Here is a 13,729-nt window from a genome sequence, read left to right as displayed (position 1 = left end):
CATTCCAAAACAGAGAACTGAACTTAATAGTGGGAAATAGACCCAAGAACCTGTCTTCTCGGCTGGCTGAAATATAGTATTTTTCCTTTAAAATAATGTTGAAGGAAGGTGAACCTTTAAACCTGCAGATTTGCAGCTTAAAACTGTAATTTATTTTTCCTGGCAACAGTGGCAATGTTCCTAGATTTATGTGGAAAAGAAAAAATATAATTCCTCTATCTGAAGTGGACAAAGCTCTAGGAAGGAAAGAAAATGAGGATTTTGACCTTCACTGTTAAAACAGGAAATAGACTTTGGGAATGTCATATTCCATTGTCCAATCCTCTGAGAATTTTGGAAGGGACTTATAGAAGAGCATTTATGTATTCAAAGTACTCAAAATTAAGTATAAGGCTCAGACAGCCCCAGATACTACTGAATTAAAAGAACGTTATCAGCTAATAGTAATGGAAGGCTGAAAAGGTTTAGAATTTGAAGAAGCTTGAGAGAGATGACAGCAGAGTGCTTATTGCTTAGCAGGAACCTGTGAGTTGGAAAGGGGACATATTAGTTTTATTTATTTTTATTTTTTTATTTTTTACTTTTTTTAATAATAATTTTTTATTATGTTAGTTTTAATCACCTTCATCACTTTTGGACTTGGTGCAAAAGCCAAAACAGGAAAATTCTAAATTTCTATATTCTTGAGCAAATTGTTAATTTATGGTTTTGTAACTTATTTAAAAGTGAAACATATTTCATATGAATTGTGGTATTGCTTCTTTATATGCAGGAAATATGCTGACAGCAATAGGGGAAAAAAACGGGCTCCTGAATCTGAAAAAACATCAGCATAATATTTATTGAGCTTACATACCTGAAACACACAATGACCTAAAATGATGGGTTGGCCCTGGAAATTTTCATTGTAGTCCCTGAGACATCTCCTTCTTAGATTGTTGTTGGTATCTGATGATTGCTCCACTGGTATTGGCTCCCTAGAGTTTAAAGTGAAGAGAGAATATCCAGGAGCAGATAAACCTCTCTGATTTCACAAAGAACAGCCAAAGATAAACTTAGAGCAGTGATATTCCTGACTCTCAGATTCTTTTTTCCTATTAATGTAGTTGGTTTCTCAATCTATTCAAATATAGTATGCATTTTTATAATTACAATTTTTAAGTTAACTTTTTAAATTATAAGAGAAAACATGCTATTGTACAGAACTTGAAAAATATATCTAAGCAAAGAGAACAAGGTAAATATCGTCGTCTCTTTATTTTACCAAGGGCCTGTCTCTGTCCTTCCTTTTTCCCCACACACATACAAGAGTTGGGAGGGGAAGAAAAATATAGGCATTTAAGGGGTGCCTGAGTGGCACAGTTGGTTAAGCTTCAGACTCTTGGTTTTGGCTCAGGGCCTGATCTCAGGGCCCTAATCTCAGAGTTGTGAGATTAAGTCCTGCGTCAGGGTCATCGCTCAGTGAGGAGTCTGCTCGGGATTCTCTCTCACTCTCCATTGCCTGTCCCACTCCTGTGGGGGCTCTCTCTCTCTCAAATAAATAAATAAATCTCTAAAAAAAGAAAATATGGGGTTTTTACCCTTTCATTTACAATTATATCCTGAATACTTCTCCATATCATGAACACTTCATTGAAATATCATTGTTAATGGCTATTTCTTATTTTATTATAATTTATCAAACTACTTCTCTGCTGTTGGATACAGGTCAGTACTTCACAAGACATATAAGCCATGATTTTTTTTTTCATGAACTCCTGTGACTCCAGCTACCTTTCAAATGTTGGTGTTCCTCATAAGTCAATCTTTCACTTCTCTTCTTTGTTCTTATCTTTCTCCTTCATCAGTTTTATCCATTTCCATTTTTCCCAAGCCCCTTCTGTATGCTTCCATATGTTCAGTCCTCTCTCTTGAGTCTGAAGCCCTATATTCCTTTGTCTCTTCATTATCGTTGCCTACGTTTCCATGAGTAACACGAACTCAGAAAAGTCCTCAGACTTGATTCTCCTGTAATATGCTCAATGTTACACTTGTTACCTGGTTCTCCTAATCAAGACCTCGGAAATCTTCTCAACTTCCTCTCATTGAGTTTGTACTTGGAACAATCCGCCTTGGGGCAGTTGTCTAGTCTTGGGTTGCATGGTATACAATATGGTTGGCTCTACCAGCAACGTACAGGGTAATTTTTCTCAAAAACAATTGAGGATGTTATAGATTCTAATTGGCATGTCTAATACAGTCCTTGAAAATATTTTTTTCATCAAGCTGAAAAGAACGATGGTTGTGTTGGATATGTCCCTTAAATATTATATGTACCCTAATTTATATAGCGTAAGAATCACTGTAGGTAGAGTTGTAGTTCACAGGTACTTGTGGAATGGGATGTGTGGAAGATTCATGTTCTCTGTTCTTGGGAAGTGTAGTTGCCAGTGAAGACAAGATTGGTTTATGTGAAAGAGTCGTATAAAAATAGTGGGGAAGGCCTGAGTGTTCTATTGAAGAGCTTGGCCTTTTTTTTTTTTTTTTTTTTGTAGATAATAGAAAGCTATTAGAAGGTTTTCATGAGAGGGGAGGGGGCTGGGGGATTGGGATAGGCCGGTGATGGGTATTAAGGAGGGCACATACTGCATGGTGCACTGGGTGTTATACGCAAATAATGAATCACGGAACATTACATCAAAAACTAAGGATATACTGTATGGTGACTAACATAGCATAAAAAATTATTATAAAAAATAATAAAATGTAATAAATAAATATCTATTATTTGTAAAAAAAAAAAAAAAAAGTGCCATGATAAAAACTTTCTGAAAGACGAATTTGGAGTAGAAAGCGGGATGCCACGTGGAGAGACAGGAGATGTATCAGAATCCTTTTGTGCTCCACATTGGACCTTCTCGGTCTTTCCTCTAATTCCAGCCCTGCTTCAGAGACCAGCTTCATGCATGTGTGAGTGACACAGCCTTGTCTGAGGCACATACCCCATAACTCTTGCTTTGCCCAGGGGTTTCTCTGCTGCAGGCACGGCAGGCCTGTTTGGCAGTCAATTCTAGACACTCATGCAAGTACAGCCCAGGATTTGGAGAAGTTAGACCTCCAGGGAGCAACTTTTGACTAATGTGGGACTGAAGCCCCTAGACAAATGCTTTCTCTTTTCTTCCCGTGGTCCATAGAGGCATTGCATAAGATTTCTCAGCTGCCTCCATGGGACTGAGGGGCCAGTTGTCCCTGGAATGGCAGCACATTTCTTAATGTAGCCCTGTATTGGCTCTCTTGCTCTGTCCCTCAAGCCTGCCGCTAAATAAACCACCTACGCCCGGCATGTTATTGCAGGCTGGCCTCCGGCAGAGCCCATGCTAAGGAAGAGGGGAACGGAATTGCCTTTCTCCAGAGAGGTCGTCTCAGTCTAAATCAGAATACCTTTAAACACGTCTCACTGTCACTTAAGTGCAATTACTGTTTTTTTAAAGTTATTTTTATTTGTGTGACTGTATATGCATGATTCTCTTTCTCCATTTGACTGTAAGATCCATGAAGCAAAAAAAGCGTGTCTTCCTTATACATTATTATATACTCAGAAGCTGATAAAATATATTAAAGTAAAACAAAAAAAAGCAATGAATGTGATTTTAACACTTTCCTTCGAACTCTAAAGTTCTGCAGGCTGTGAGAAGCGACACTCTGTTTTACCTTTGTTTGGTGTAAAGTTTAGTAAGAAAGATCTTAATTTTATTTTTCTCAATATCCTGTGATTTTCTTGTTATGGAATGATAGAGAAATATATTTGACGTTAATTAGGATAACATAGAATTTCATGAATATTCTCATTTGCCGTATTTATGATTGTTTAATTTCTCCATTGCAGTTTTGTGTATTCCAAGTAAAATATTCCCTCCCAAGTTCAAGTTTGTCCCAGAGGCACACATGACCTACCCTGTGTCAGGGTGTCCCAAATTAAGCCAAGGGTCCTGTGACCTCCCTCCCTGTCCTCTTTCCAGAGGCTTCTTTGAAGATTAGTTGAGGCCGACTCAACTGATAAAATATATAATGAAAAAAGTGGAAATGTGTTAAGTGCCACTGTTCTTTTTACATTGACATACACAGTCCATTACAGGAGGAATCATTAGACACATTTTACAGTTGGAGAAAATGAGGCTCGGGGAGATTAAGCGAACCACCCAAGTTCACACCGCTAATCGGTAGTCTCCTTCCAGAGCCTGTGCTGTTAACGGTTACGTTTAAGAGCTGCTTGGATCTGCTAAATTTCTGTTTCTTGTGAGTGAACAGTGGCTTTTCTTCCCGTGCCCTGAGCAGTCATCGTTAATCCTTCAGGGCAGCTGAGAAGTATCTTAATCAGGGCCTCTGACCTTGTCATTCATTCTTTTTCTTACTGTTCAGTTCACTGCAGGCCCCCTGAGGAACAGAAATGGAACTGCTTTGGACTTCAGAGGAGCAGACCTAGCCAGAGACGCTACCCAAAGACCTCACAGTAAGTAATGTTTTTTCATATTAATGTTCGTTCTTTCTCTCTTCTCCCTTCCCTCTCTCCCTCCCTCCTCCCTACACTGTCTGTCTGCATCTGCCTGCCTGACTGGTTCCTTTCCTTTGGTGGAAGGAAAAGAGAAGGACAGCTTCACTTAACTTTATTTTTGCTGAAATGCAAGTTTATTTAAAACTGACCTCTGAGGATTTATAGGAGTTTTTACCATTGGGCATTGCAATAATTTAAACTGTAGCTTCTCAGCATCGAATCTAAATCTATGGAAATAAATCATGGTGGAAAGCTCATTATTTCTTAATTACAGGACATATTAGTATCTAGCTTTAAGAATTCCTGGTGGATTAAAGGAACATTCTGGTTTTAGAGGAAAATTTCCGCTTAACCTTTCTGCTAGAGTGACATCAGTGAAGTATCATTATCATTAGTTTAAAAATAAAAATGGAACAAACAGAAAAACACCCAGGAATGAAAAGACACGCTTTGAACACTTTGGAGATGAGCCAGAGGAGAAACGGCAACTGCTTTTTGTTAATGATTTTCTTTTTTCTTGTTTGGAGTAAGTCCTAAGGAAGACTCATAAGATACAGTGTTGATTTTTTTTTTTTTTCAGGTAGAACTGTTGGTAGGCAAGTTTGTTTTGCATCCAAAGGAAAATTTGGATAAAGTTCATTCCAATCTGAGTTGGACTTCAATAAGTAATAGTTATCTCAAAAACTTATGAGTAGATATTTAATTTTATGTATTTGAATAACATATTCAGCATACTATCTAAATCCATTTGAGACCTTCTCAGCTACACAAAGCTTAATATGCTCAAGTTGAGAATAGGGAATAATCTATTTTTTGAAAGATTGATTGATTGATTTGAAAGAGAGAGCAAGAGAGAGTGTGAGTAGGGGGAGGCGCACAGGGAGAGGGGATGGGAGAGGATCTCAAGCAGACTCCCTGCTGAGCACAGAGCCTGATGTGGGGCTCAATTTCAGGACCCATGAGATTATAATCTGAGCCAAAATCATGAGTAGGAAGCTCAACCGACTGAGCCACCCAGGTGCCCCCCAAAGAGGTAATGATTTACATACAGACTCCCTTTAGCAAGCACTAAAGTCCCTGTGTGAGAGAGCTGTGGGACTGTATCAAGTCCTCCACCATTACTCCCATCTGGGGGAACATGTTCTCATAGCACCCTCTCCTCCTGTGAATTCCCCAAAGCTGTGCTACTCTATCTTCTTGCCTCTTCAGTTCAGGTCACCACGTCGACCTTTCATTCACTCTGCAGAGGTTGATGGGGCTCCTGCCACCTGCCAGGCACTACGCTAATGCTGGGAATGGAGTAGTGAACGAGACAGAAGAGATCCCTGTTCTCACAAAGCTGTCAGTTTAGAGGGGAGAAGAGGATTGAATGAGGAAATTAGAAGTAAAATAAATATAACAAAAAGGTTGGGAGTGAAAGGAAGGAGACAAAGCAGGGGGACCAGCAAACAGGACCTACAGGACTCCAGAAAAATGCATGATCTCCTTTTTGAAGCTGTAGGAAAATGAAGCATGTATGAAATAATAACAGTACTACTAATAATACTAGCAACTGGCATTTGTGTAGTATTTACTGTCTGCAATCCATTAATCTAACTATATAAATAACAAATGCATATTTCTAAGCGGAAGAGACCCATATGAAAAGGCGACATGCCATAGGACTCTCATTATATGACACTCTGAAAAGGCAGAACTATGGAGACAAAAGAAAGATCATTGGCTTCCATGTGTTTGGGGCAGAGGGCAGGGATGAAGAGGTGAAGCACAGAAGATTTTTAGGGCAGTGAAACCGTAGTGAGCAATGTTGTAACGGTGGATGGATGTTACACATTTGTCCAAACTCACATAACACACAGTGAACCCTAATATAAGCCATGGACTTAACAATAATTTGTCAATAGTGGCCCATCTGCTGTAACAAATATCCCACACTAATACAAGATGTGAGTAAGGGAAGGTGGCAGGGCAGTGAGGTGGTATATTGGACCGCACTTTCTGCTCAGTATTTTATAAACTGTAAACTGTTGGAAAAAAATAAAGTCTACTACTACTGCTACTAGTAAAAAAGAGCTCTTTGAGGAGGGCACTAAATTAGCATAGTTCTTTAGGTGAGGAAGCAAAGATGTAGACTTGCCTGCTTTCCCACAATGAGTAAGAGAAGGAACTAGGACTGGAATCCAAGTGTATCTGACTAGGTTTCTCTTCTTATGCCCAGTGAGATCAGAAATGTCTCATTGTTTCTTCGCTCTAATTTCTAACCTCCCCACTCTTCTCTCTTCCCTTAGCTATCACTGGCCTCTTTATTCCTATAGGCATTTGGAATTAGAACCCCAGAAATACATGTCTTCTTTTTCTCTCTCTTACAACCGTTCAGCTACAGTCATGCATCACATCCATGGATCCTCCTCCTGTTTCTTGGCCCCACCTGGTCCTTTCCTCTTTTCTAGATGGTTATTGCTGCCTTGGTCCAGATGGATTCTCCATTTCTTCTTCTCCATTTCTCTTGCGTGTTAGGGCCTTCACCTGCGTTTGGGCTCATTGTTTCTCTTCTCTCTCCTTTCATTTCCCCCATACTGACTCCAGACTGATCATTCTAATAATTATTCAGCACCACACCAGGCTCTTAACATTCAGTAAACAGTACGTATTTTTATGAGGATGATGATGATGATGATCATGATGATGATGATGATAGCATTGAAGGAGATAATACAAGTGTTAACATCCTTCTTCAAGCTTATCTTCTAAGATAGCAAAGCAGAATTTGGGTGTTAATCTGAACAACTACGATAGGCTTGACCATTTGAGTACTTGTGCTCCCCTTTGTCCTGATTTGGGAAACAAATTGACCCAGCACCTGCATTTGTTTTTCATTGTCTTAGTCTTGCTCACACCTCCTTAAGTAGTTGGTTTATTAACGTCTCTTCATTTGAGTCTTCTGGGGGTGAAGTCTGTTTCTTGCCGGCATGCTTACTAATAAAGAGGGTATTCAAGGCATATTTCCCAAACCAATTGAGAAGTGAAAGGCAGTTCTATCTTTGGTTGTTCTGTTTTGTATTTGTTCAATTTAGCATAAAAATCATGCAACAGTAACAAAACAAGTTGAAATGCCTTTCAGTTCTTACTCTGAGTTCCTACTTTGTGTTTTGTTTGGAGTATTCCTATTACATTTTCAAGAAAGTATAATTTTCTTTTAAATGCATGATCATTTACAAGTTTTTCTTATATCTGTGTGATTTCATAAGAAGGTCTCTTAGCTGCTCTTCTTCTTCTAGAGAATTGTATCTAAAATGGAATAATGAAAATAAATGGGAAATAAGACTTAAACATATAAACCTATGTTATACAGCTGTTGCTCAGGAAGATATGCAGAGACAGAAGATATGCCATTTAAAGATAAACAGCACCTGCTAAATCACTTCAGTCGTCTAAAAATTAGTTTTATTTATTCTTTACTGTAAATAGTATGCTATTAGAGTGGGACTTGGTAAACCTTTAGTATTTCAGATATTTTCGCTGAAAGTATTGGATTAGGGTTTAACCCATTGCTCATTGCTCATTAAGCGATTCATTTGTTCTTTTCTGTGATATAAACTGGGCTTAATTCAAATGCATCCTATTGTTCACATTTTTCTCTGCTAGGCATATCTGTAACTGTTACATTGATTAACTTGATCGTAGCCGTCTCTCTGACCATTTTCAGAATATTCATACATGACAATTGAAGCCAGCAGAACACTTTGTGAGTGATGGCTTGCATTGCCTTGTAACATTATCCAGGTAACTCTGGACAAGCCCTTTAACCTTTCTAGATGTAAGTGTCGTTGTGGGGGGGCTGATAATAGCTTCGTATATGCAAAACACACCGCAGAGCAGGATGCAAATGTGAGGGGAGAGGCATTTAATTCTGTATTTAGAAAGACACATTTGACAGTGTTATTTAATAGCTTCTAATCCCTTGAGAGTCAAAATACTCTGGAAAATATTTCAGCTAGTCTCAACAGGAAGCTGTAACCTAGAGAATAAATCATGTGTTTAATATTTCAATAAATTTTTGCCTCGGCGCTCATAAAATACATATATATGCGTATATGTATAGTCTACATTATCCTTGGTATCCTTTTTTCCTTTCCCTTCCTGCGGTAACAAATAACATTTGTGCAAAATGAACAGTACCCCAAATTGAGCATTTTTCTTTCATGTTTGTTTTCCTCAAGAGGAAAACTTTGAAATATATTCCTGTTCGCTATGACTTTGCTTTAGACATTTTAGAACCATTATAGGGAACTTTCTCTCGTTGGTGTTGCATTTTTTTTTTTAATGCAATAGCCTTTCTTTTGAATATTTCTCTTTTTTCCTAGAGAATGTTTCCTCCTGGATTTTCTCAGCTACTTCTGTGGTATTTATGGTCCAAATGTTACAGTAAATATAAGAAAACAATGTTCACTGGTGAAGCTAAGAGGGGATTTGAGGTATCTGTGTTTTTAAGTTGAGTAAACCCATTTGGCTGTATTGAGATTAACCTCTGTAGCCCATAGTCAAAATGGGGAATCTAAGAAAGAGATGAGGTCAATTACCTTCTAGATGGATAAATGACCCTTGAATTCATATATTATCAAGTTGTGGACTCTCTGCAGCAAATTTTTTTATTCGGAACTCCTTTGATTGATCCTTTCTTCATATTTTGAGATCAAAACTCTCTCTTCTTTAAAACAGATAGTACCTGATAAGAGAATTATAACAGGCACCTCTGTTAGCTCAAAAAGGCTGACTGCTATCTCAGGAGCGACAAACCATTTGAAATATAACACAATGTACATTTATTTCTCACTGATGTACTGACGGTTCATTGTGGTAGGTGGAGGTGGGGCTCGTGTTCTGTACATTCATTCATAGATCCAGGCTCCTTCCATCCTGTGGTTCTATCTGCTCTAGATCCTTGGAGTTTTCTCCTTTCAACTCAATGATTGGGAAATGGATGAAAATCAGGTCTTAAAGGTGTATGTGGGTCAAGCCAGTAAGTGACACATCAGTTCATTTCACGTACTGGTCACATGGGCATACCTAATTGCAAGGGAGACTAAAAAAGTAATTTAGTAGTATTGTCAGGAAGAAGGAGAGAATGTGTAGCATTTAATGAATGATTACAAGTGCCAGGTACTATTCTGAATTCATTGCATGGATCAATTCATGTAATCCTCAGAAACAACCCTAAGAGATAGATATTTTAATTACCCTGTTTTCCTGATGAGGAAACTGAAGCACAATGAAGTTATTTTACTTGGTTGAGGCATAGAATTACTGAAGGGCTGAACCGAGTTGTGGGATCAAGTAATCTGACTTGAAAAGTCACTTCTTTTCTTGTTTTAAAGATTTTATTTATTTATTTGTCAGAGAGAGCACGTACAAGCAGGGGGAGCAGTGGGCAGAGGGAGAAGCAGGCTCCCTGCTGAGCAAGGAGTCCATTGAAGGACTCGATTCCAGGACCCTGGGATCATGACCTGAGCTGAAGGCAGAGGCTTAATGGACTGAACCACCTAGGTGTTCTGAGAACTCACTTCTTAACTATTACACATTCTGCTTTTATATACCTAGGCAGGGATAGAATCGTGTTCTTGTTCATTAAATGTAGAAAATAAATGAATACTAAAAAATGTTTCATCATCAGATAGGTTTATATAATAATAATACCTAGGATTGGCACAGTGACTGTTCAAGGTGAGTCCAGACAGAAATTCAGTCCTAAGCATCAGGAGCCTTTAAAATGGTCTTTCCTGGGGCACCTGGGTGGCTCTGTTGGTTAAGCATCTGCCTTCGGCTCAGGTCCTGATTTCACGGTCCTGAGATCAAGCCCAAGTCAGACTTCCTGTTCAGCAGGCAGTCTGTTTCTCCCTCTCCCCCTGCTCGTGCTCTCTCTCTCAAAGAAATAAATAAAATCTAAATAAATAAATAAATAAATAAAGTGATGTTTCCTTTTGGCCTAGAAATTCTCCTAGTTTCCTTGCATTCTGAAATGAATGCAAGAAGTTTTAAGGATGGAGATCATTATCACGGTGTTGTTGTTTAAAATAGCAAATATTTGGAAACAACCTTGCTGTCTGATAAGAAGTACAAATTAAATAAATTTTGAGATATACAAAATGCATTATTCTGTAGACACTACAGATGAGAATATACATGAATACTTATGAAATATATTTATGTATTTATAAATAGTACATCTACAAGTCACAAAATAACACATACATCAGGAAATGTATTTTGAAAAGTGTGTATTTGCATATGAAAACCTTAAAAAACATGTAACAAAATATTAATATTGGTTAACTTTATGTGGTAGAATTTTTGATTTTTAAAGTTTTTGCTATTTTTTTCTAACATTTCTGTAAAAATGTGTTTTACTTGTATGACAAAAAAGAGAAAGCAATAAAGCAGAAAGTTTAAAAAAGAAGATATACTTGCCTAACATGGAGGATGATGGAGGATGATAGAGAGATGTACAAATTTATAAATTCTATAAGACTTCAGGCCATTCCAAGGGATAGTCAATTAGAATCATTTTCATGCATTCAGCTGGCACATGTTCACTCATCCCATTACATGTAAGATGCCTACTCTGTGTCTTCTGCTTTGGCAGGACCCAGGGTAGGTAATAAAAAGGACACAGGCTGTGTCCTTAACTAACATAGCAGGGTAGGAAAGGGGCTGAAAATGCCCCTCATCTGAGAGAACAGAATTTATAGATAGGTTTTGCTGAGGGTCACAGTTTTATGTAACATAATTTTGTACAAATTGTGTATAATACCCAACACATTTAGCTGTCATAATCAACTTTAAATCATTCATTGCCAGAAAAATTCGATTCCAGTTTTGGTAGGTTCTTAGACTCTTTAACCTTAAATGCCTGGGAAAATTCTTAAGAAGCTTCTAGATGGATCTATTCAGAGAATCAAAGGGCCAGTTGAGTAGCAGAATCTTATAAAATTTCTTGACTCGTTGGTTAAAATCTTCTGAAATGTCTCCATGGGCAACTTATTGGGAAGCCCTGAATTAAAAATAAAGATTCCAATTGTCACGGTTCACATTTGAGTTTCTGGAGAGCGAGGCAACAAGTTGATTTAATTCAGTTCAACACACATTTATTGTAATTGCATTATAATATTTATTATAATTGCATTACAGCGTTTACCATCACTTCAGGAGGAAGCTCTGTAATTAGAGACCTCTGTAGTCAGTCATTTTCGCCTTCCCTCAAAGTGTAGGATACCCCCGAGCCTCTGCCGACACAGAATACTCCATTGTAATTGTCTGTTTATCCTATTAGACTATATCCTTGAGACCAGAGACTGTGTGCTCCCAACCCCCAGTTTGGTTCCTGGAATATGGTAAGGCACTCAATAATCACATTCTGGGAAAATATACTCTTCATTCTCTTGCTCCTTTTTAACAATTAATTGCTCATTGATATTTCTTTCAAAAGACTAGCTAGACAAGGGGAGGAATCCTTGGTCAGTCATAAACATTTAATAAGATAGCTGAAGACATTGTAGTGGGAATTAGAGGGTTATAAAATAATTTAAAAATTAGTACTTGTCCTCATAGAGCTCACACTCTCACTGAAATGATACACAGAGCCCTAGAAAAAAAACTTAAGATGCTTAACTGCATGCTGCTGAAAAACGAGCATTAATGTGTAGATGTATAGTCAGACCTTGGTTAGTATAAACTAGTACCAGGAAATCAAACCAAACAAAGCAGATGAAAGTGGTTATTCAGATAATTAGATGACTTTTTTATTATAGAAAAATGGTTTTGCATAGGGCTTCCTTTACATTGAGAATGTCCTGATTCATTTTAACTCTGAATTGTTTTATGCTTAAAAATGTGTGGGCTGTGTAGCATGGCATTGACTTGGACTGTGGAGGCAGACGGCAGGGGAGATCTTTCACATAGTGAGAATGTAAAGAATGGTCAGATATGGGTGCAGCTCTTCTGGGAGTGTAATTTTGCAAATGATTTAAAAGAAGGCAAAAAAAAAACCCCATTTCATTCATTTAGTCATGTATTCATCTGACAAAATTTGTTTAGTACATATCTGGCATAGAGGAAAAAGACAAGTAGAGATACGAACAGTCTAAGTAAATGCATTTAGTTCTACACAGACACATTTACTTCATTGAAGTTGACATAGGCTTTTGAGGAGTAACAAAATTTCCTGAAATCTAAGAGCACTGAATCAAATCAAGAGTTGAGAGTGTTAACTAGTGGAAGGAGCATCAGCACTGACATTGCAAGACTGGGTTTTGAATCCTAGCTCTGCTTCTTGGTTGAGCAAAGTAACTCATGCCCGGAGCCCAGTTTTCTCGTCTGTAAAATGGAAATAATAATAACCACTTATATGGCTAAGTGTGATAAAGCATTAAATCTCCTCTAATAGCACCTGGTGCATAGAGATACAGGGCAAAAATGATTTACCTCCTTTTTTCTCCTCATTTGATTTCTAAGGTTGCTCTCTTCACAGCAAGCCAATGGAGAGGCCTGGGAAGCTGTATTTGTTGTAGTGACCTGTAGATGGCGCTCTAACAATGTAAGAGTGGTTTGTCGGAGGGGGTGGCTTTTTGTGAGGAATATGGCATAAGCTCGGTACTAATGCCTGATTACTATGTGAAATATGTTTGTGGTCCACAGTGTGTATCCCAGCCTAACTCTGAATGAGCTCGTAGAATTGGCAGAAATAGGGTTTCGTGGAGCTACCCGTACTTGTTTTCGCTCTGTGAAGAGTTATAGGTATTTTATGTCAGACCAGTTAGTAAAATGGATCACTTCTTTCAGAAGTATAGGAAGGAGTAGTCAGAGAGGAAGAGCACATGGGCCAGTCATCCCTGGAAAAAGGATGAGTGTTTACACTGACCTTTTATTTTACTGGTGGTGGAAAAAAGCCAGCTTCATTTACCACCACTCTCCCAGCCCCCACAACCAGAGTTGTGAGATTCCAGTGAGAGGTAAGGAGTATTTGGAAGGATCCAGAGGAAGGCAAAGGATAGTGGGGGAAACACAAAATTTCTTTCTTTGAAAGGGTGGAAGGGTGGGAGATATTGAGGCTCTACACCAGCAAACGTGTCATCTGTGTCACTGCCTCTCATTTCCACGCTAAAGGCAGACATTACTAATGGATTACGCCAGTGTTCCCTGTTG

General features: G+C 38.3%; 1 long non-coding RNA gene across 1 annotated transcript in view; it reads left to right on the top strand.

The window, feature by feature from the left end:
- LOC123001071 (uncharacterized) overlaps positions 1 to 13,729 on the top strand; it is a 242,833-nt gene that overhangs the window by 185,395 nt on the left and 43,709 nt on the right. The window contains exon 2 of the long non-coding RNA XR_006409593.3: positions 4,399 to 4,489. This is a non-coding gene — a long non-coding RNA (uncharacterized LOC123001071). The remainder of the gene's footprint in view (positions 1 to 4,398; positions 4,490 to 13,729) is intronic.

The sequence above is a fragment of the Ursus arctos genome, unplaced genomic scaffold, assembly GCF_023065955.2.
Source record: "Ursus arctos isolate Adak ecotype North America unplaced genomic scaffold, UrsArc2.0 scaffold_5, whole genome shotgun sequence".
NCBI lineage: Eukaryota > Metazoa > Chordata > Mammalia > Carnivora > Ursidae > Ursus > Ursus arctos.
The sequence above is the reverse complement of the archived record's forward strand: the minus strand, read 5'-3'. Positions and strand labels throughout refer to the sequence as shown.